This window comes from Capra hircus, chromosome 15 (genome assembly GCF_001704415.2).
Source record: "Capra hircus breed San Clemente chromosome 15, ASM170441v1, whole genome shotgun sequence".
NCBI lineage: Eukaryota > Metazoa > Chordata > Mammalia > Artiodactyla > Bovidae > Capra > Capra hircus.
Genome location: NC_030822.1, coordinates 26,464,150 through 26,485,828, shown reverse-complemented (window position 1 = coordinate 26,485,828; position 21,679 = coordinate 26,464,150). Strand labels below are relative to the sequence as shown.

The 21,679-nt window shown below is 53.7% G+C and overlaps 1 protein-coding gene across 1 annotated transcript in view; it reads left to right on the top strand.

Annotated features, from left to right (window-relative positions):
* The window catches only part of CAPN5 (calpain 5), a 56,525-nt gene continuing 42,602 nt past the window's right edge, over positions 7,757-21,679 (top strand). The window contains exon 1 of the mRNA XM_018059308.1: positions 7,757-7,931. The gene's annotated coding sequence lies outside the window, so the exon portion shown is untranslated. The remainder of the gene's footprint in view (positions 7,932-21,679) is intronic.

The window sequence follows — 21,679 nt, the reverse complement described above, 5'->3', positions numbered from 1 at the left end:
AGGCTCTTATATGAAGAGGAGCATACTGTATAGATGATTTTGGCTTTTGCTTTTTTTCACTTAATAGTCCTTGCTGAAATTCATGCCATGCAAATCCGGAGATCTTGCTCATTCTCCCCCCCCCTTTTTTTTTTACAGCTGCGTAGTGCTCCTTTGTCTAGATATGCTATGCTGCTGCTGCTGCGTTGCTTCAGTTGTGTCCGACTCCACAGATGGAAGCTAATCAGGCTCCCCCATCCCTGGGATTCTCCAGGCAAGAGTACTGGAGTGGGGTGCCATTGCCTTCTCCGAGATATGCTATAGTTTATCTAGCCACTCTCCATGTAGCAGTACATTGTTCCCAGTATTATTTTTGGCTGTGCTGGGTCTTTGCTGCTGTGTGGGCTTTCCTCTAGTTGTGGTGAGCAGGGGCTACTCTCTAGTTCTGAGGCAGAGGCTTCTTGCTGTGGTGGCTTCTCTTGTTGCAGAGCATGGGCTCTAGGGCGTGGGCTTCAGTAGTTTCAGCGTGTGGGCTTAGCAGTCGTGGCTCCCAGGCTCTAGAGCACGGGCTCAGTAGTTGCGGTGCAGGGACTTGGTTGCTCCTTGGTATGTGGGATCTTCTCAGATCACAGATCAAGCCTTGTCTCCTACATTGGCAGGTAGATTCTTTACCACTGAGCTACCTGGGAAGCCCATATTATTCCCAGTATTTTGCAATTAAGAAGTAAGGCTTCAATGAAAAACCTTTTGCATATGCATTTTCACATTGTTGGAGGTCTAGCTTCAGGATAAATTCCTAGAAGTGGAGTTGCTGGGTTCAAGGGTGAGCATGTATTTAATTTCATTCGGTATTACCAAATTTTCCTGGAGAGAATTACACCAATTTGCATTCCCATCAGCCATGTATTCCAGCACCTGTTTCCCTTCCACCTGGACAGCAGAATGTGTTGTGATTTTTTTTTTTTTTTTGCCAGTCTGAATAGGTGAGAAATGGTACCTATCTCAGCATTATTTTCAGTTGCCTTTCTCTAATTGTGTCCTTGAGCATTTTTTCCCCATATGTTTGAGGACCATTTTTCTATCTTTTCTGGTAAACTTTCTATTCATGCCTTTACTCTTATTTTATTACTGGAATTTTTAGTTTTGTTTTCAGTTTTTAAGAGTTACTTATATATTAGGGCTATCTGCCCTTTGTGGTATTATGTTGAGACTATTTTCTTTCAGTTTGTCAGTTACCTGTGGACTTTATGTGTCATGCAAAGTGTTAAAATGTTCATGTGTGTGTATTAGTTGTTTAGTCATGTCTGACTCTGTGATCCCATAGGCTGTAGCCCGCCAGGCTCTTCTGTCCATGGAATTCTCCAGGCAAGACTACTGGAGTGGGTAGCCATTCTCTTCTCCAGGGAATTTTCCCAACCCAGAGCTTGAACTCAGGTCTCCTGCATTGCAGGCATATTCTTTACTGTCTGAGCCACCAGGGATAAATTTTCACATGGTCAGATTTACTGGTCTTTTCTTTACATCCTCTGGGTTTTGAGCCATAGTTAGAAAGCCTTACCCAACATCAGAGTTAAAGAGGAAGTCCCCATGTTTTCTTCTGGTCTTTGTGTTGTTTTAGCTTTTACACTTAGAGCCCTAATTCATGTCGTTTATTCTTTTGCTGGGTATGACATATGGATTTAATTTTATCTTTTTCCAAATGGCTACCCAATTGTTCCCAGTACCATTTATAACAAAGTTCATTTTTAGAATGTATCAAAGATGGCATCTCAAATCACTGGAGTAAAGATGTATTTGTGTCTGTTTCTAAATTTCTGGTCTATTGCAATTTGTCTATTTATGTACCAGTGCCACCCATTTCCAATGACAGAAGCTTTCAGTTTTTTAATCTCTGCTAAAGCTATTTCCTCCTCATAGTTTTTCTTTTCCAGTTTTCCTACCTGTTCTTTCATGTTTATCTTTCCAGATGGACTTTTCAGCTCATATATCTTCATAAAACAGCTTGCTGGTATTTTTATTTGGATTGTATTGAATTTTCAAATTAAGTTAGGGAGAACTGACATCTTTGTAATGTTGACTTATCTTGTCCAAGAATAGGAGATGTCTTTCCATTTGTTCTTAGTGTCTTTCAAGAAGGTTTTAAAATTTTCCTCATGTAGTTTTATGCATTTCTCGTTAAGTTTGTTCCTAAACATTTAATTTTTTTAATTGTGAAAAGGCTTTTCTCCACCTTTCTGACCTCTGTTTATTGTTTGTATATATAGCATATTCAAAAACAGAGACATTACTTTGCCGACTAAGGTCCGTCTAGTCAAGGCTATGGTTTTTCCTATGGTCATGTATGGGTGTGAGAGTTGGACTGTGAAGAAGGCTGAGTGCCGAAGAATTGATGCTTTTGAACTGTGGTGTTGGAGAAGACTCTTGAGAGTCCCTTGGACTACAAGGAGATCCAACCAGTCCATTCTGAAGGAGATCAGCCCTGGGATTTCTTTGGAAGGAATGATGCTGAAGCTGAAACTCCAGTACTTTGGCCACCTCATGCAGAGTTGACTCATTGGAAAAGACTCTGATGCTGGGAGGGATTGGGGACAGGAGGAGAAGGGGATGACAGAGGATGAGATGGCTGGATGGCATCATTGAGTTGATGGAGGTGAGTCTGAGTGAACTCCGGGAGTTGGTGATGGATAGGGAGGCCTGGCGTGTTGTGATTTATGGGGTCGCAAAGAGTCGGACACGACTGAGCGACTGAAATGAACTGAACTGAACTGATCTGATAAAGGCCATTGAGTTTTGTATTTTAATTTTGTATCCTGCTATTTCGGCGAACTCTCTTACTATTTGAATTAGTTTTATCATTGGTTCTCTGGGTTTGTTTGTTTGTTTTCAGGTATAACATTATGTGATCTGCAAATAGATATATATATATATTTCTTCTTTACTCAGTCTCAGGCCTTAAACTGATTTATTTGTCTAGTTGTATTGGCTAATATCTCTGGCACAATGTAGAATAGTGGTGTAGACGGTCTATTTTTGCCCTGTTCCTGATCTTCCAGTGTTTCTTGGTTAAATAAGATGTTGGCTTTAGGGCTACCTTTTACCATATTGAGAACATATCCCTCACTTCCTATTTCACTGAGAGATTGTATTATGAATTGGTGTTGAATTTTGTTAAAGACTATCTTGGCATCTATAGAAAAATATCATTGGTCGTCCCTGGTGGTCCAGTGGTTAAGACTCCATGCTTCCACTGCAGGGGGCATGGATTTGATCCCTGGTTGGAGAGTTAAGATCCCACACGCCACGGGGCAACTAAGCCTGCATGCCACAACTACAGAGCACACCCTCTCCCCCCAAAGTCATTATTTTCCCCTTAGGTTCATTAGTATGGTGCATGCTTGTTATGGGTTGAATTGTGTCCGCCCCCCAAAGAAGTCGGAGTCTAACTCCTAGTGCCTCATAATGAAATTTGGAAATAAGGTCTTTTCAGAGGGGTCATTAGGTAGACCCTAATCCAACATGACTGGTGTCCTTATAAATGGGAACTTTGGACACGAGATAGATACATAGGGAGAACACATATGAACACAAAGGTGTAGATCATGGTGTTGTTATAAGCCAAAGAATGTCAAAGATTGCCAGCAAACCACCTAAGCTAAGGAGAAAGGCGCAAGGCAGATTCTCCCTCACAACCCTCAGAAGAACCCAGCCCTGATGACACATTGCTCTTGGACATCTAGCCTCCAGATCTGTGAGACAGTAAATTTCTGTGTTTAAGCTGCCCAGCTTGTGGTGGTTTGTTACTGCAGTCCTAGCAAACATATGCTATTAATGGATTTCCTAATGTTAAACCAACTTCATATTCCTGGAAACAAAACAATCCCACTTGGTTTTGGCTGGCTCCTAATAATATCCAGGATACTAACAAAATATAAGTAGTGTTTCAGAGCAGCATGGAATTGAGAACAAGTCAGAGTTCATGTCTGTCCTTCATATCCCTGTTTTCCATGGTGTCTGCTCTCCCCCCGAGTTCAACATGGCTCTCCCATTTCCTGAGCTCTCAGGAGGATACTGTTAGTTCTGTGTGTCCAGCTCCACTCCTCTCCCTCGAGACCCCATCTCCTTGGCTAGGTGGGCGTGGGGGGACTGGTTAGTGAGGTTGCCTGCGTACTCCACCCTAAGACACCAAGCTCCATATCGAGCCATTCCCCTTGCCAGCAGGTTTGCTTTGAAAGTAAAAACGTTAGTTGTTCCGTCTCTGACTCTTTGCAACCCAGTGGGTGGTAGCCCACCAGGCTCCTCTGTCCATGGAATTCTCCAGGCAAGAATACTTGAGTGGCTAGCCATTCCCTTCTCCAAGGGATCTTCCTGACTCGGGGATTGAACCTGGACCTCCCACATTGCAGGCAGATTCTTTACCATCTGAGCCACCAGGGAAGCCCATGGGATCTTTAAAAGAAATTACTGTATATAAGAATTTCACTTAGGGGACTTCCCTGGTGGTCCAGTGGCTAAAATTTCACTCTCCCAATGCAGGGGGCTGGGGTTCAACCCCTGGTCAGGGAGTAGATCCCTCACACCACAACTAAAAAACCACGCGTGCTGCAATGAAGGTCGAAGGTCTAGCATGCCTCAGATAAGACCTGGCACAGCTAAATAAATATTAACATGAAAGAGAAATTTCACTTGGGAAACTCTGTTACATACAGGAGCAGTGAAGATAGGGGTCTGCTGTCCTGCAGTACAAAAGCTTCTCTCCAGGGCTCTGGTGGGGAGGAGGCTATGAAGCCCTGCAGAACTAGGAGGAGGGAACGAGCTCAGCTCTGGGTGACAGACACTCTCTCAAGAGAAGTGGAAAGGGCTGCCTTGGGAGGGGGTGAGGTGCCCATTTACGGGAGGATGTAGCAGAGGTGGGGCAGTCAGTCAAAGAGCCATCAGAGGTGAAGAGGAGGGCAGAGAGAAGAAGAGGGGAAGGGCACAAGAGTGGAGTCAGACAGGGAACATAGGATCCCAGGTCTGCCATTTCCTAATTGTGTGACTGGGGCATCTCCCTGAGGCTCAGTTCTGTCATCTGTAAAATGGGGCTAATGAGAGCTCCTGCCAAGGGTGGTTGTGAGAATTAAATGGGAAAAGCGCCTACACTGCAGGCCCCGTGATGGCACCACTTGGTGAATCAGTTTATAACAACCAACCAGCAGGGACCTGGAGCCAGAGCATCATCAGAGCCCATCATCATCCTCCCACTTTTTTGGGGAGACCAGGCTCTTCCTGGCTTGTCTGGAAACCTCCCTCCCAACCCCCAACAAGAGCAAGGCCAATGCCTCTCCCACTCCACCAGACTGGGTGCCCTGGATAGGTCACTGTCTCTCTCTAGGTCTCTTTCCTCATCTGCTAGAGAAGGTGGGAGCTGCCAGAGATGGGCTCTGGGGTGGGTCCTTCCAGTTCTAACATCCCAGGATGCCTGGGCTCCTGAGTAGCCATGTGTACATGTCTCTGCTCCTGAGGACCCAGTGTCTTCACAAAACGAGGGGTTTGGGCTGGATGAAAATAGTATCAGTTAAGCCCTGCTGAACACTAACTCTCAGCCAGGGCCCACTCTAGGAGCTTTATGTGACTTAGTCCATTTAATCTCCACAGCAACCCCGGGGGGTGGTGCTACTATCATCATTTTATAGAGGTGACTGGGGCACAGAGAGTGTGGGTCACTTGCCCAAGATCACACAGCTAACATGAACCCAGGCAGTGAGTCCAGAGCACATTCTTGCAACCACCACGGAACTTTGTATTTCAGAGTGTTGTGGCTCTAACACTCTGAAATACATAAGGGAGGCTAAGCATCCTGCGAACTCTACCCTTGTGAAGGCTGAAGCAGCCACATTTTCTCAGCCAGGACCCCAGCTTCACTTATGAACATGTAGGAGTTGCCCAGCCCAGAGGCAGCGCTGCTCAACACCCTACATGAGGGGCCCACCTCTTACCTATAACTGATCATCACTCACTTCTGCTAGAAGCCCATTTTACAGACAGAAAAATGAGGTTCTGAAAGGATGGTGGACTTGTTTGGATCACACAGTCAGTAACTGGAAGAGTGAGGACCCGAGCCCAGAGCTCCCTGGCTTCACCAAGTACTGTCTTTCCTAGAACAAGCCTCAGCCTCACCTGCCTGCAGACCACCACTAACCCTAGAGAGGCAGCATGAGTTTAGGCCCCTGGAAGAGACACAAGTGGCCAGGTGGGGATGCTGAAGATGGGGTAGGGCTTTGTGGTGGAGATATGGCATTAGGGCCAAGCCTGATACCAAGATATGCCGTGTACAGAGGCAAGGAAGAGCCTTTCAGACTGTGCAGGTCCCCATTAGACAAGGTCTGAGTGTAGGGAAGCTGGGAGCCCTTGAGAAGGGCACTGGGAACCCTTGAGAGGCGCACCGAGGACCTGGGGAGGCTGCATCCCAGGGCAGGGGAAGTGGAGTGGGATCTGCTTGGGACAGTCAGGCAAGGGCATAATCCTGGAACATGTTCTGTGGCAGTGGGTCATGGCTACACATTTGCAAGGCTCTGTAAAGGAATGGAGCTACACCTCGGAGTGGGGGGATGTCTGGGAGGCCTGGGACAGAGGCTATGAAGAGGCTGGGTTAGTCAGAGTGACTTAGAGGTAGATGACATCACCCAAGACTGGGAACACTGGGCTTGCCAGGTGGTGCTAGTGGTAAAGAACCCACCTGCCAATGCAAGTAGATGTAAGAGATGCAGGTTTTATCCCCAGGTCGGGGAGATCCCCTGGAGAAGGAAATGGCAACCCATTCCAGTATTCTTGCCTGGAGACTCCCACAGACAGAGGAGCCTGGTGGGCTACAGTCCATAGAGTCGCAGGGTCCTACACCACTGAAACGACTCAGTGTGCAGGGGAACACAGGAGGGAGAGACGGTGGGTCTGAACTTCTCCATCTTCGAAGTGGGCTGACCTAGGCCTCCGATGAGCATAACAAACACGTCTGTCCTGCCATCCCAGAGTCCCTACTGTGTGCCAGGACCTGTCACTCACAAACCTTCTCTATTTTATTCGGGAAATATGTCACTCCTTCTGTCCTCCCATCATTGCACAAGTAAATAAATACTCGATATGGGTCTGGAAGTTTCCAGCTTACCCCATTTGACAAGAGCCCTCTTTGCACCTCCAGGGGTCTGGGTCTGGCTCCTCCATCCCGAATTTTGGGGATGGATATGGACATGAAAAGGGGCTTTCCTGGTAGCTCCCACCGGGAAAAAATCTGTCTGCAATGCAGGAGACCCAGGCTGGTTACCTGGGTCTGGAAGATCCCCTGGAGGAGGAAATGGCAACCAACTCCAGCAGTCTTGCCTGGAGAAAAACATGGACAGAGGAGCCTGGCCGGCTACAGTCCATGAGGTCGAAAGAGGTGGGACACGACCGAGTGACTAACACACACACAAACACGGACATGGAGCTGGGGAAGAGATGGGTGCTCGCCTCTTCGTGTCCTTCTTTTCCCAGCCCCGTGCCTCAGTGCCAGCCTCGGATGGGCCCTGGGGAACTCCTGGAGATGTAGGGAGGAAGGGACGGGAGAACACGGGCCCGATCAAGCGGTCAGGGGCCGGGTTGAGCCGCGCGGGCCCCCAAATCCTCTCCTACTTTCCAGCGGGAACTCTGCAGCCACCTCACGCCCGGGTCGCCTCGGTGCTCAGCACCAGTTCGCATGCGCATCAATCCTGTCCCTCCAGCTTCGCTGGAAACCACGCCCCCGTCCCCAGCTGGGCGGAGGCCGCGGGGCGGGGCGGGCCGCCCGGGGAGTCCTAGCTCGAGCCCCCGCCCCAGGCCAGCCCCAGCCGATCGCCGGCCCGACCCGGAGGCCAGTAAGTGGGGGGAGGTCCAGCCTCTGTTCCGGTGCCGGCGCCGAGCGCTGCATCCCCGAATCCGCTGGACCCGCGGCGGCGCGGCAGGTAGGAGACGCTGCGCAGAGGGAGGCGTGTGCGAGCGCGCGGGTGTTCATGTGTGTTTCGGGGGTGTGTGTGTGCGGGTGCATTGCGGGGCAGCGCGAGCCCTGTGAGCACGAATCGGTGGGTGTGGGGGTGCACACCCCGCCGCCGGGGAGAAAAGAGGTGAGCGGGGGCTTTGAGGCCCCGGGACGGGGGGCGAGGACCGCCTGGATCCGCCCCGGCCCCCGGGGCTCTCCCCACCCCCACCCGCGGCGAGGGGCGTCTTCCCACTGCACCTGGGTGTTCCGGAGCTGTTTTCCTAGTTCATACCGGCTAAGGGGTTAGCTCCCGGGGCTTGACTGGCTCTTCCCCTTCTCTTCCTCAGAATTCCCCTTTCCTGTGCCTTCCCAGACCTCCACCCTTTCAATTCGACCACCCCTCCGGGGTGCCTCCACATCCCCCGTCCCTGGCGGCTTGGGAAAAAGGGCAAGGCCAAAGCCGGCTCCCTTCCTGACCCTCTTGTCAGGTTGAATAGGGGCCTTTTCCCTGGGCTGCAGGGCTTGGGTGTATGTGTGAGGGGCCGGGGAGGCAGGCAGAACTGGGGGAGAATGGGTCTTGCGCTTCTCCGATCATGCCTCCCTCCTTCAGGGTTGGGAGTCGGAGGAGACCCACCAGGGTTCCAGAGGTGAAGCAGGATGGATGATTAACAGGTGCCAAGTTCTCTCCAGGCTTCATTTCCTGTGGTGGGAGTCAACCCAGACCCCACAGGGTTGAGGAGAGTGGGGCTCAGAGGGTGGAGGCTACTCTTGCTCTCAGGACTGCTAAACCAGAATTTTGTACCTGAGTTGGCCTGGCCCTCAAATCAGAATCCTTTCCCTGCACCGGCAGCTAGAGAGAAGTGCCAGGGCAATTATTTTTAGGATTCTAGGGAGGGAGAAATCTGGGCAGACTTCCTGGAAGAGGGAGTTTGAGAGTGGGCTCAGCCTACCCATACTTGTGTGAGGACCCCTGAGGGAACTATTGTTCTGCTGCAAGGATTGAGACCCTCCTATCCAGGGTCTTTGGGCCTGGCCTTTGCTGCTGTCTGGACTCCTGGGGTGGGGGTGGGGAGGCTTGGCTGCTTTCACTGCTGAGGGCGGGGCATGGTGGACCCAGCTGTTGCTGCTTCAGGCCAGAGCTGGAAGCCAGGACGTTGAGGTGCTTAGGCGGGGTCATTACCCTGAGGAACCTCTCTTCTGACTGATGAAGGGGATGGGTCAAACCCGGAAGCCCCTGCCCAGAGAGTTACACCCAGTGCTGGGAGCCAGCCCCTGCCCAGGAGCTGGGCAAGGTTTCACTGTGAAGGATGCATCAGGGCTGGGTGCTGAAGGATGAGAAGTTCACCAAGCAGAAGAGAAAGGGCAGGGCACTGCAGGCCTGGGGATAGATGAGTGAAGGCCTGGAAGCATGCCGCTGCATGTGGTCCAAGGGTAGGGGCAGGAATGACAGCGAAGCGTGGCGTGCCGCAGTGGATGGGGTCCCAAAGAATTGGACATGAGTTAGGGAGTGAGCAACGACAAAAAAGGGCATTGGATCATCAGATGTGTGGCTCTGTGGTGGGTGAGTTGCTCTGGAGGCCAGTGAGCAGAGGGCCAGAGCAAGGAGAAGCCCCCTTCTTGCCTCTTTCTTTCCCCTTGCCTCTCCCCTTCCCAGCTCCCCACCTAGGCTTGGCTTGGCACCCAGGGAGGGGATCTGATAGGGCTTCCCATGGGAGAGGGTGGAGCATGGGGAAGGGTGTCTGGGGAAGCCCTTTCTGAATTGGGGCCACCACTGGGGTGGTGCAGGTTTGGAGAAGTTGATGAGGTGTGATGAGAGGCCTGTGGGTTTTGGGGGGTGTGGGGGGGTGACGTCCAGAACACTGATCCCAGAGCAGTGTTGTCTCTGGCTGCTTCTGCCCTTGACTTCCCTGCAGGCTCCCGGGACAGCCCTGAAGCCCTGGTCCCTGAATGGGAGGACCTCTTGGAGCCCCCAGCGGGTACTGCAAAACCTGCCTCCGTGACCTCTCCTACCTGCAGGGCCTGACACTGTGTCAGTATTCCTCTGGGCCAAGACTGGCTCTGCATGTGACCTTGAGGCAGGGAACTTCCCCTGTGAGTCTCAGTTTCTTCATGAGTGAAATGGGGATAAATGCTGCCTAAACAGGGATTCAGGGGTTGATGATGAAGTTAATTTGTATCACTGAAAGTGTATTACAAAGTACATGGTGGTTAGTCGTCATTATAACTAATAACAACTAACCGCATCACTTAGTCCTTTCTTCCCTGGGGCAGGAACAGCCCAGAGGAAGGAGGGGCCGACTTTGGGAGAAGGGTGAAAGGAAAGAGGAAGCCCCTCTTGGCTTCTGTGGTTGGAAACTGTGGTCCTCTCACCCCACTCCCGCGGGTGGGCTCGCTCTCCGGGGCCAGGCAGGCGGGAGGTCTGTCTGCTGCTGGTCTTCTCACCTCACCCCGGCCTTCCTCTGCCCTCCCGTGTACTCTAGTGTTCTGAGTGCCTTTGAAAACCCCTCTACTCCACTCCTCTAGCCCCTCCAGAGACCTCTTCTGCCCCTTCATGCCTTCCCTTTCTACTCAAAACATTCCTTGACTGCAGTAGCCTCCCCCCTACCCTCCGGGCCTTATCCTCAGGGCCCCCCACTCTGTAGCATCTCCTCCTCCCTGGGTTGATGGTGATGCCCTGGGATTGCCTCACTTGCTTTGGCCTCAGCCCTTGCTTTTCCCTGCTAACTGCAAATGGGCCAAGTCCCTTTGGGGTTCTAATCCAGGATGTTTTAGGAAGCCAGCCTTCAGGCTTGGATGTAGGAAATTGCGCAATTTGAGCGTTTGCTTGCCTGTAATGGCCTGAGTTCCTGCTCCCCGTTCTAATTGCTCAGGGATGTGTTTCCAGGGCTCTGGCTTTCCCGAGCCTGCGGGTGTGAGGGAGGGTGCCACTGGCTGAGGCATGGTGGCCTATGGGTGTGGACTGTGGTTTTTTGCCACAGTGATGGCTGTGGTCAGCTCTGGGACAAGGGGGCTGGTAGCCAGCGCAGACCGAGCCCATCCATTGGTACCCAGCTGGCCAGCACTGTCAGGGTGTGCCCCGAAGACCTCAGGACCTTGCAGCCCCGGGGGACAAAAGGCAGACCGTCTGCTGGCCTGATCAGCCAGCCCCAGCCTCAGAGCCCCCCTGCTGGGTACTTCTGCCAACAGGGTGAAGTGGTGGCAATCAACTGGTTTGTTACTAATAATAGTAACTAAGATACTGAAGTTTGGGGTGAATTTATTTTCCATGGGAGCAGTTCAAGGAGTAACAGCTTCATCCTCACTCAGTTCCTCCAGCAGGAGAGAGGTATGAGGCTGCATACCTATAGAGCTGTATTCATCGTATTCATTGCCTGTCACTGCTGTGATAAATTAACACAAGTTTAGTGGCTTAAATGGAGTAGGAAATGGCAACCCACTCCAGTGGGTTGCCTGGAAAACCCCATGGACAGAGGAGCCTGGTGGCTGACAGTCGATGGGGTCGCAAGGAGTCGGACATGACTGAGACACACACAGATACACACAGTGGCTTAAAAGAACGCAGATTTATTCTCTTACTGTTTTGGAGGTGAAAGGTCTGAAAAGTCTTAGGGGCTAAAGTCAAGGCGTCAGGCTAGTTCCTTCTGGAGGCCCCAGGGCCGCCTCTGTTCCTTGTGGCTGTCTGTGTTCCTCTTGACCCCGTCACCTCATCTCTCTACTTCCCTAGTCCCATTGCCTTTTCCTCTTTTGGAGTCAAATCTCCCTCTGCCTTCTTCTTAAGGACACCTGTGATTACATTTAGGATCTCCCCAGATAATCCAGGATAATCTCTCCATCTCAAGTTCTTTAATCACATCTGCAAAATCTTTTCTGCCATAGAAGGTAACATTTGCAGGTTCCAGGGATTATGGAGTCGGTATTTGGGGGACCCGTCGTTCATCCTACCACAGAAGCCATCTGCAGTGTCTTTGCAGGTCCCATTCTCAGAGATCCCCCTCCTGGGCACCCATAGCCACTAGGTTCCCCCTGGGGGTCACCCTCAGCGTCTGTCACCCCCTCAGCCTAGAGGCTTCGGCTGGCAGAACCTGGGCTGCAGCACCTCTGGGGCAGTGTGCTGGTGTGTCCCCAGGGGTTGCCCCAGTGACCAGGCCCCATCCCGGGATCCTTAACTTAGCAGCAGGTTAAGCCTTCCAGCATGATTGCTTGTGTGCTGAGTCGCTGCACTCGTGTCTGACTCTGTGCGACCCTATGGACTGTAGTCCCCCAAGCTCCTTGGTCCATGGGATTCTCTAGGCCAGGAGCACTGGAGTGGGTTGCCATGCCCTCCTCCAGGGAATCTTCCTGACCCAGGGATCAAGCCCGCGTCTCTTACATCTCCTGCGTCGGCAGACAGGTTCTTTACCGCTGGCATCCCCTGGGAAGCCCCTTCCAGGGTGGAGAGTATCTCAGACATTCATTCACTAACCCTAGTGTTGTGAGGGTCACTTGACCCCCATCATCACCGGCAGGGCCAGGCTGGGAGCTCATTTTGCGGATGAGTGCGGCTGGGGCTAAGTCCTGCTTATAGGAGAGAGGCGTGAGGGGAGACGGAGTCGGGGCAGGTTGGGCCGGGGAGCAGGAGATTGCATGTTACAGATGAACGAGAGCCCTGAGGCACAAGGAAGGTGACCGTTGTTCCCCCCTGGGCCTCTGTCTACCCATCTGAGGATGAGCATGCGGACGGGACATTCTGAGGCTCTGATTATCCCTTTGGGCACAGGGAGGAGGAGGCGCTGGCATTGGGTTCAAGGCTGCCTTGGGCGAGAATGTGACATGGGGCAGAGCAGAACGTGGAGCCCAGAGGTGCCGCCAACAGGTTCCTCGCCCCGGAAGGAGATGAGTTTGTCATCTGGGAGGTGGGGAGCCTCCTGGTGCCTCCAAGGAAGGACTCACAGCCAGCCTCCCAGAGAGTGCCTGGCTGTGTGCTGTGGACCCTGCCCCAGTGGTGGGTCTCTGTTTGGTCTCTCCAGCCAAGGCCGTGCTCTGGGGGCCGTTTCTGAAGCCCGGTCTCCCTGCCTGCCTCCTGGCCTCCTTTCCATCCAGCCGTCTTGTAAATTGCTTCCTGGCGCCCTTGCTGGTCTTTCAGGGCCCCCACGACCCTGCTGTGGCAGTGTGGCCTGCAAGCCCCTTCTTTCTTCCTTTCCCCCACACCCTGTCCTCCAGCCTTGCCTAAAGGTTTGTCTCCTCCGAGAAGGTTCCTTCTTCCTCCAAACCTTCCACTTCTGTCTGGAAAAATTGCAGCCCACCCTTGGAACGCCTGCTTTGCTGCTGCCTCCTTCCTGAGGCTTTCTAGCCCCATCTGCTGGGGTCACTGTCTGCCACCAGGCTGACTTCCCAGACTGAGCCTTGTCTGACTCCTCCCTGCCGCCTTGGCCAGAGCAGAGCAGATGTGTGAAGGGTGAATGGGGGCACGCAGCTGACTGGGACTCCCTGGGGCTGATGAGTGGGTCACTGTCTTTGCTTGAAGGAGGGGGTGCTGGGCCAGGCAAAGCAGAGCTCTGGTGTGAGACGGGCCCCTGACTGTTCTGAATGCATTTCTTCTGTCTTGGAGCTCATCTGTGTGATGAGAAGAGTAGAGCTCATTTCTGAGGGTGTGCAGGAGCTTGACTCAGGAACTGAGCCTCAGTTTCCCGGTCTGAGAAATGGGCACCATCCCCACCGGGTTTCCAGCCTTGAGCTTTGGAGGCAGGTGGTGCCAGGGGCTGAGACTGCCTATGCAGGAAGCAGGAAAAGAGGCTGCTCTTGTGACAGACACCGTAGCTCATTGGAGAAAAGCAAGAAGCGTCCCCTCTCCCCCATTCAACAGTGAGAGCCTGCAGGCCGGCGAGGGCAGGGCTGGCCTGAGGTCACACAGTGCTGGAGAGCTGAGGCAGCTTCAGTGACCCGATCAAGTCTCATTAGTGTCAGGTTGCTACCCTCGTGTGGAGTGAGCAGCACCTGTGACCTGCAGCCCCGGGGTCTCCCGACCCCACCTCCTCTCTCCAGTAGAAGAGAGAAGGAAGAGGGCAGCAGCGCAGGTGCTCAGCTGCACCCACCCCCCCCTCCCCAGCATCTTCTTGCCAGGATGTGGTGGTGGCCTGGGTTTCAGACCCAGTGACTTTAAGCGCCCAAACCAGCTGCTTGCCCTGCCAGAGGCTGAACCTTGGCCCACCTGCTGCCCGGGAAGGTTTCCAGCTCATCCTGGCCCTGCCCACGCCCGGCAGATCCGGCTGGATCTCAACCTGCTTGCCGAGGCTTCCCAGCCCTGTCTGCACAACACCCAGGTCTCAGTGGGACTGCCCAGGGTCAGAGGCCCAGGGGCTCAGCCAGAGCCACACAGCGAGCCGGCCCCGAGGCTGACTTTCCCCCCAGATGTACTGCAGAGGACGTCAGTGCCCCAGGACCACTGTCCCCCAGGACCAGCGCGAGAGGCTCTGTGCCCCCAGCATGCCTGGCCCTGCCCTCCAGGCCCTCTCATCCCTTAGCACAGGGCATTTGGTTCGGTTTATGTATTAGAAAGATTACTGCAGTTGGGTGGAGATTGGATTAGACAGAGACACGATAAGGGGAGGGCAGTGGAGAAGAAAGACAGGATTTCCCAGCCCCAATGCCGCCTGCTCAGCTAGCCTTGGCTAAAGTGACTCATGGAACCTGGCCTCCCCAACCCGGCTCTGCTGCCGGAGCCCGGCTCACCCTCCTCCTGGGCTCTCCCCGCTGCCCTGCCATTGTTCCTCGGCCCGTGGTGAAGGGAGGGAGGCGATCCTGGAGGCCAAGTTCAATCACAGTAGGACGGAGGGATGTGTTGATGGTGGCTTGTGGGGCAGAAGGGAAACAGGAGTGGCTGTCGGATAAATGGGCGTGAACAGTTGATAAAACCCAATCCATGCAAAGAGCCAGGCAGTCACCAGGCTCTGGGGTTCCTGGCCCCCTCCCTGGCCGCTGGCCTTCCCCACCCTGGCTCCCAAGAGTCTCTCCCCAGCTCGCATTACTGCTTCAGCATCTGATGCTCGATATCTCCCCTCCATGCCCCCTTGGCTTTCCCAGTGAAGGCTCCTGTCCTGCAGAGCCGGTCCTGCTAGTTTTCCCCACTCTGAGGATCTGCTTCCACCTCCCCCCCCCCCAGCCCCCCCACCCCCGCTTCTGGCTGTTACTTGGGGCTCTTCTGCCCTCCCTCTACCTGGAGTGCATCCTGCCCCTCTCCCCTGCCCATCCCTGCCTAGCCTTCCAGCCCAGAGACACCACCATCCTTCCCTCCCCTACTGCATGACTTCTGGGTGCCCTGACCACAGTGTTTCCTGCTTAGTCTTGGTCTACGTCTGTCCCCTATGCCCCTCCTCCTCGGGACTGGAGTATCTGGGGGATCTGATCCCCTCCTGTGAGCTCAGGAGGATAAAGCGTCTGCCTGCAATGCAGGAGACCCGGGTTCGATCCCTGGGTTGGGAAGATCCCCTGGAGAAGGAAATGGCAACCCACTCCAGTATTCTTGCCTGGAGAATCCCATGGACAGAGGAGCCTGGCAGGCTACAGTCCACAGGGTTGCAAAGAGTTGGACACGACTGAGCAACTTCACTTCACTTGTGAGCTCAGGACCAGCCCAGCAGGATGCCAGTGAAGATGAGAACATTCATTGACTGTTCTCGGAATTGTAAGATGCAGCTCTTTGGCCCTTCCCTGGTCATATGGCAAAGGGGCCGGGGCTCTGTGTCCTGGAGTGGGATGTGGTGGGAGGTTGAGGAAGGGTGGGTGTGCTTAGCCTGTTGGGCATCCTTGGCTCCTTCAGCTGGCCCTGGATCACTCCTGTTCTGCTGAGCCACGCTGCAGCATGGGCACCCACAGAGGGGTGTGGGGATGGGGGCCCAGAGAAGGGACGCCCTTCCCCCCCGCAGCGAGCCCTCTTGCAGTCTTCCTTTCGCTTCCACAACTGGCTGGTCCCCAAGGACGAGTGGGTCTGCCTCCCACCCAGCTCTGGAACGTGTCTGCTCTCATTCACACATGAGCACACAAGCTCTCTGACCTCCTTTCTGGTTTTTCTGCCCCGGTCTCGTCCTTCCCCAGTGCCTTCTCCGTGTGGCAGCAGGTGGATCTCAAGTCCCTCCCCTGCTCAGCACCCTTCCCAGCTCACCATCAGCTCTGGATGAAGCCCGATCCCCTCTAGGACCTCTGGCTGGGATCCTGGGCAGCCTCGCCTGTGGTCTTCTCCCACACCCCCACTGCCGCTCTGCCTCAGCTCAGTGCCTGCCCTCGGGGCCCAGAGCAGCTCCTGAGCATGGTGCCTGGCTGGCTGGTGCCCCTTCTCAGAGAGGGAGCTTTGGAGTTGTGTGTCCAGTGGGGTGTGGGGCTGCCACCCCCATCTTCTGGGTCCTCTCTTAGGGTTGAGCACTCCAAGGGTCAAAGCCACAAGTGACCTGTGAGACGGAGAAGAAGGCTCACAGGAGGTCACAGCCTGTACATGAAAAGGCCAGAGGCCAGGACTCTGACCCAACCTGGGCTCTTTCCCTTCTCCATACCCCCTGGGTCATCTTGGGTGCCAGGCAGAACCCTACACATATGTAATGTCCAGTCTGTCAGGCTGGGCTTCGAGGGACCCAGAACTGGTGAGATCTGGGTCACTAGATTCAGCGAGCCCTTCTTCCCGGGGTATTGCGCTGACTTTTTCTGTTTATGATTTTTATTAAATCACAACTGACCTACAGAACGATGCATAAGTCATAGACATACAGCTCTGTGACCCTTCCACGTGGCCACCACCCAGATCAAGGAGCAGTGTTACTGGAATCTCAGAAGCCCCCTCTTGCCGCTTCCAGTCACTACCCCTAAAGGCAGCCGCCATCCTGCCTTATACTCACCATAGGTGACTTAGGGCTACTTTCCAATTTTCCATCAGTGGAATCACAGCATTGCTTAATAATTTGCCCACTTTCACTGTGTGATATATTCCATTAAGCACCACGTTCATTCTTTCTTCTGGTGCTAGGCATTTGAGTTGTTTCTAATTTTCGGCTATAAGAAATACTTCTGCGCTAAACATTCTTTTCTTTTTTGTTGCTGGTGAATATGTGCATGTGTTTCTGTTCAGTGTATACTTATGAGTAGAATTACTGAGTGATTAAGTATGCATTTGTTCAGCCTTAATTAATATGGTCAAACGGTTTTGCAAAGTGGTTTTACCAGTTGATACTCTCACCAGCAATGTGGATGAGCTGGACTTGGGAGAGAGCGCGTGTGTATGGGTGTATGTCCCTTCCTGCAGCCGTTCTGGTCAGGGTATAATGGTATCTCACTGTGCTTTTAATTTGTATTTCCTTGATGATTAGTGAAGTTGAGCACTTTCCTTTTTGTCTGTTCACCGTGTGGATATGCTTTTTCTAATGTTTTCTGCAAAAAGCTTCGTTGTTTCACCTTTCAGTGAGATTTGCAGTCTGTGTAAAATTGCTTTTGTGTATGGTGTGAGGTTGGGGTCACAATGAAGCTTTTTCCACAAGGATAGCTAGTCTACTGAGCATGATGAGTTGAAAAGATCATCCTTTCACTAAGGCCCTGTGATGTCACCTTTTGTCAAAATCAGAGGAACTTTCTAGTCTGTTCTCTTGGTGCCAGCCTGTGTCAGTTGCTAGAGCTTTTGAAAGGTCTTGTTAACTGTGACTGTGGGTCCTCCAGCTTGCTCTTCTCCAAATGGCCTTGGCCCTCCGAGTGCTGGCTCTGTTATCCCACCTCTCAGAGGAAGCCCCCACGGCTCAGAGAGGTAGTGTGACTTTCCCCTGCCACACAGCTCTGGAATGCAGTCTCCAGGCGTGGTGTAATTCTGAGGTTCCCACCTACACCACCGGGAACTTAGATTTCTTGAAATCAATTTCCTTCTTCCTTGATACTCTTTAGAGGAAACCGTGTGTTTACTGTAAATGGAAAGTCAGTATTATTCTCCATAAATACAAGGTAACTGGAAGGATCTTAAAAAATAAATTAAAACAACAGAAAAATCCTTTCAGTTCCAGCCTGGTGCTGTTGCTCTGAGCCTGGGCCTGGCTCCTCTTTTGTTAAGTAAATGAGCAAGGGCTGTGAGGGAATCAAGATTCGCTGGACCAAACTGAGTTCTCCTTGCAGGGAATGACTTTCTTACTGACAGTTATTGCCACATGGGCTTCCCTCGTGTCTCAGATGGTAAAGAATGTGCCTGCAATGCGGGAGACTGGGTTCGATCCCTGGGTTGGGAAGATTCCCCTGGAGGAGGGAATGGCAACCCACTCCAGGGAATTCTTGCCTGGAGAATCCCCATGGATAGAGGAGCCTGGCGGGCTGCAGTCCATGGGGTCTCAGAGTCAGACACAGTTGAGTGAGTAAGCACAGCACAAAGCATTTTAGAGCGCCCCCTGAAATGATCCCAGTGCTAAGCCAGCGCGTGCCTGGGGAAAGGCTGGAGGCTTGGGGTCCAGCTGACGGGCTGCAGGTTTTGTACATGCTCCTTGATGTCCTCATCTAAAAAATGAGACTAAAACTCTCTCCTGTTTTTCCCCTGGCTGCAGTGGCTGAACTGTCCAGGGAAGGCTCAGTGGTATCGGGTCCCCGCCCCTAGCTGGCTCTGTGTGGCCTGCTGCAAGATGAGCCCTTACTCTGCCCATGTACCGCTGGCCTGTCCCTACCACCTCCAGCAGGCCCAGGGACAGCAGATCTGGCCAGCCCACCTGGAAGGTAGTACACACTGTTTCCAAGGTGAAGCTAGACAGATCTCCTGGAGGGCCGATGCCACCCCAGAGACTGGAACCAGGAGGGACTGACAGCAGCAGCTCAGAGGGGTTAGCAACTTGCCCAAGGATACACAGAGCTAAGTCGTGCAGCTGGGATTCAAACTCAGGAGTGGCTGCCGGATAAATGACCTACTGGAAGACTGTGTTCTCTGAGCTCCCTGGCAGGTGGTCCTGTGCCCTTGTTCTGATCCAGGTCAGCGCCCCTGGTCTCCATCCATAGGACTCCACTGTGCCAGGCTGCATCTGAGTTGCCTGGTACTTCTCTGCCTCTGAGACTTCGCTTGAGCGGTTCCCTCTGCCTGGAGTGGCCTTTCTCTCCCGAAGCACAGCTGACTTCTGGGCCCAGGCCTTGTGAAGGCCTCTTTGTGTCCCTCTTGCTGGAACCTCTGAAATGACGCATATTCTGTTCTGCCTGTGTCTGTGGGCTGCACTAGACTATGACATTCCGTGGGGACAGGAACCCTGAACTGTTGTGACCTTCCTGTCTGGGGAGGCACGTTGTAGAAGAGCCACAGACAGCCGTGCTGACAACCCTGGGGGCACAGCACACAATGGGCAGAAAGTGATGTTCCTGTTTCATGCGGCCCTGTCTCATTTGATCCCCCCAGAGGCCTTGGTGCGTTATCTCTTCCTCCCAGACAAGGGCCATGAAAACCAGAGAGGCGACATGGCTTATCCAGCTTTCACAGCTTAGGGGGACCAGCCGAGAGCTGGCTTTAACCATATCTTCCCCGGACAGTCAGAAGCAGGAGGGGAGAGAGAGAGATAGAGGCCCCATCTAGTGAACCTTGGCCTTCAGGAGACCTAGAGCTGGTGCGGCTCTGAAGTGGCAAGCTGGTCTCCCTTGGGAGTCCTGGCCCCTCTTTGAACCTGTTTTTCCCATCTGCGAAGGAATTCCTCCTGCATCACCTGTGTTGGCGCACTCAGCCCAAATTCACTGAACCTGCTCCCTAAGGTTGGACGTTAGGGACACAGAGAGGAGCTGGACGTGGGCTGTGTCCTGGAGGGCTGCAGGCTGGGAGGCAGATAAGTCATGTGCAGATGGGATAGGCAGCAGGTGCTGTCACGGGTGTCCCGGGACTGTGGGGGTGGAAGGAGGAACAGTGACAGGCATGTGGGAGGCACTTGGGCCAAGTCTTGGCAGGCAACCAGGAGCTCTCCAGATGTGCCCGTGTGGATGGAACAGTGTGTCCAGCAGCCCTGAATGGTCTGCGAGGAGCTTGTGGGAGCTTAGGCTCCAGGTGGAGAACTGGAAGGGGCAGGGCTCGGGGAGACGGGCAGGGGCAGAGGGAAGAGGGCAGGCTAGCGGGCAGCTAGGAGGCTCAGGCTATCTGGCTAGTGCCTCCAACACAGTGTAATAGTGCAGAAGATAGGACGTGCCCCCGGCTCAGACCCAGAGAGCAGAGGCCGGGGTTTGGAAGCTCGTTTTCCTGGTGGCTGGTTTATCTGTGCCATCAGTGGTTATGCCTGGAACTACAGGGAGGAAGCAAAGCTCAGAGGCTTGGGGTGTTGACCCAGTGGATGGAGTGGGAGGTGACCTTGGGGCAGGTGAAGGGTGCAGGAGGGCAGTCGGCCGGAAGTGTGGCCTGTGCGGAGGCCAGGGCCAGAGAGGCTGGCCTAAGGAGGCCAGGGTCAGCCTGGCGGGCAGGGGTGAGGCTGGAGAGATGGCTGAACTGGGTCAGACCCTCTGCCAGCCAGGCCTGGCCCCTGATCTTCTGGCCCTGGGCCCGGCTGAGCTTTCCCCCTCTCGGCCTGCACCTCCCTTCTATCCTCAGGAGCAAACCTTCCCAGCGTGTTGGCCGCTGCGAGGCCTGGAGGGCGGCCAGAACCCTCACTCTCCACCGCCCGGCTGTGTGACCTCGGCCAGCTCGCTCCTCCTCCCTGGGTTCTCTGGGCTCTGAACACTGGAATTGCTGGAGCTGATTTCTGGGCTCCTCCTGCTTTCAGCTTCTTTGATCTAATTCTTGCAGCTTAAATTGCTTCCTGAGCAGGTCCTACCGGAAACTGGGATGCTAATGGCGCTCCTGGTGGCTGTGTGCCAGAGCCCAGGGGCTGGCTCTCCAGGCTCACGTCTCTTTCCTGCAGGCCTCCGACGCTGGGAGGGTGGGTGAGAAGGGCAGGGTAGAGGAATGGCCAGAGAGGGTGAGAGGTTGGCCTGAGGTCGCACAGCAGTGGGACAAGCGGGCCCAGTACGATGTATGGCCGGAAGATGAAGTGGCTGCGGGTCCAGAGCAGAGGACGGAGCCAGCCCTCGACCCTCGGCAGCAGGGACCGTCAGCCCTGCTCTCCCTGCCCACCTGTGTTTTGCCCTCACTGCCCAGTCTCACCTCCTTCCTTTCCTGTCTCTCCTCTCCATTGAATCCCCTCATCTTTCTCTTCCCACGGGCCTGGCTGAGCCAGAGTGTGTGTGGGGTGAGCCCTGCCCGGCCCGGCACTCACCCCCTTTCTCCTGCACTTTGGGGTCACCAGGCCAAGGTGGAGGCTCCAAAGTCAGAGGATATGGGTTCAAGTCCAGACTCTGCTGTGGAACTTGGGCACGTCGCCTCCCTGCCCTGAGCCTCAGTTCTCTTTTCTGAAAGATGGCAACAGTGAAAGGCCTACCCAGCAGATCTTAAACGTAGACCTCTAGCCAGGTGCTTTGCACAGGGCAGGTGCCAGAGACACTAGGGTCTCTCCTGAGAATGAGAGGGGGCTTGTCTCCTTCTTCCTCTTCTCTCTGGCCTGCTAATCAGTCTCCTCAGCCTTTGGTGAATTATACTGGCATCTTCCAGTTACTGAGGCAGTATTGTTCCTAATATGGAGGTGAGAAAATGGGGAATCAGAGAGGCTGAGTGACTTGTTCAAGGCCTCACGGTGGGTGAAGGGTACAGCTGGGACTGACACCCACATCAGTTGTGCTCTCGAACTCATGCCCTAGAAGCCAGCCTGCCTTGCCTCGACCTCCCTCAGCCGTGCTGGGAAGTCGGGGCCTGTGTCT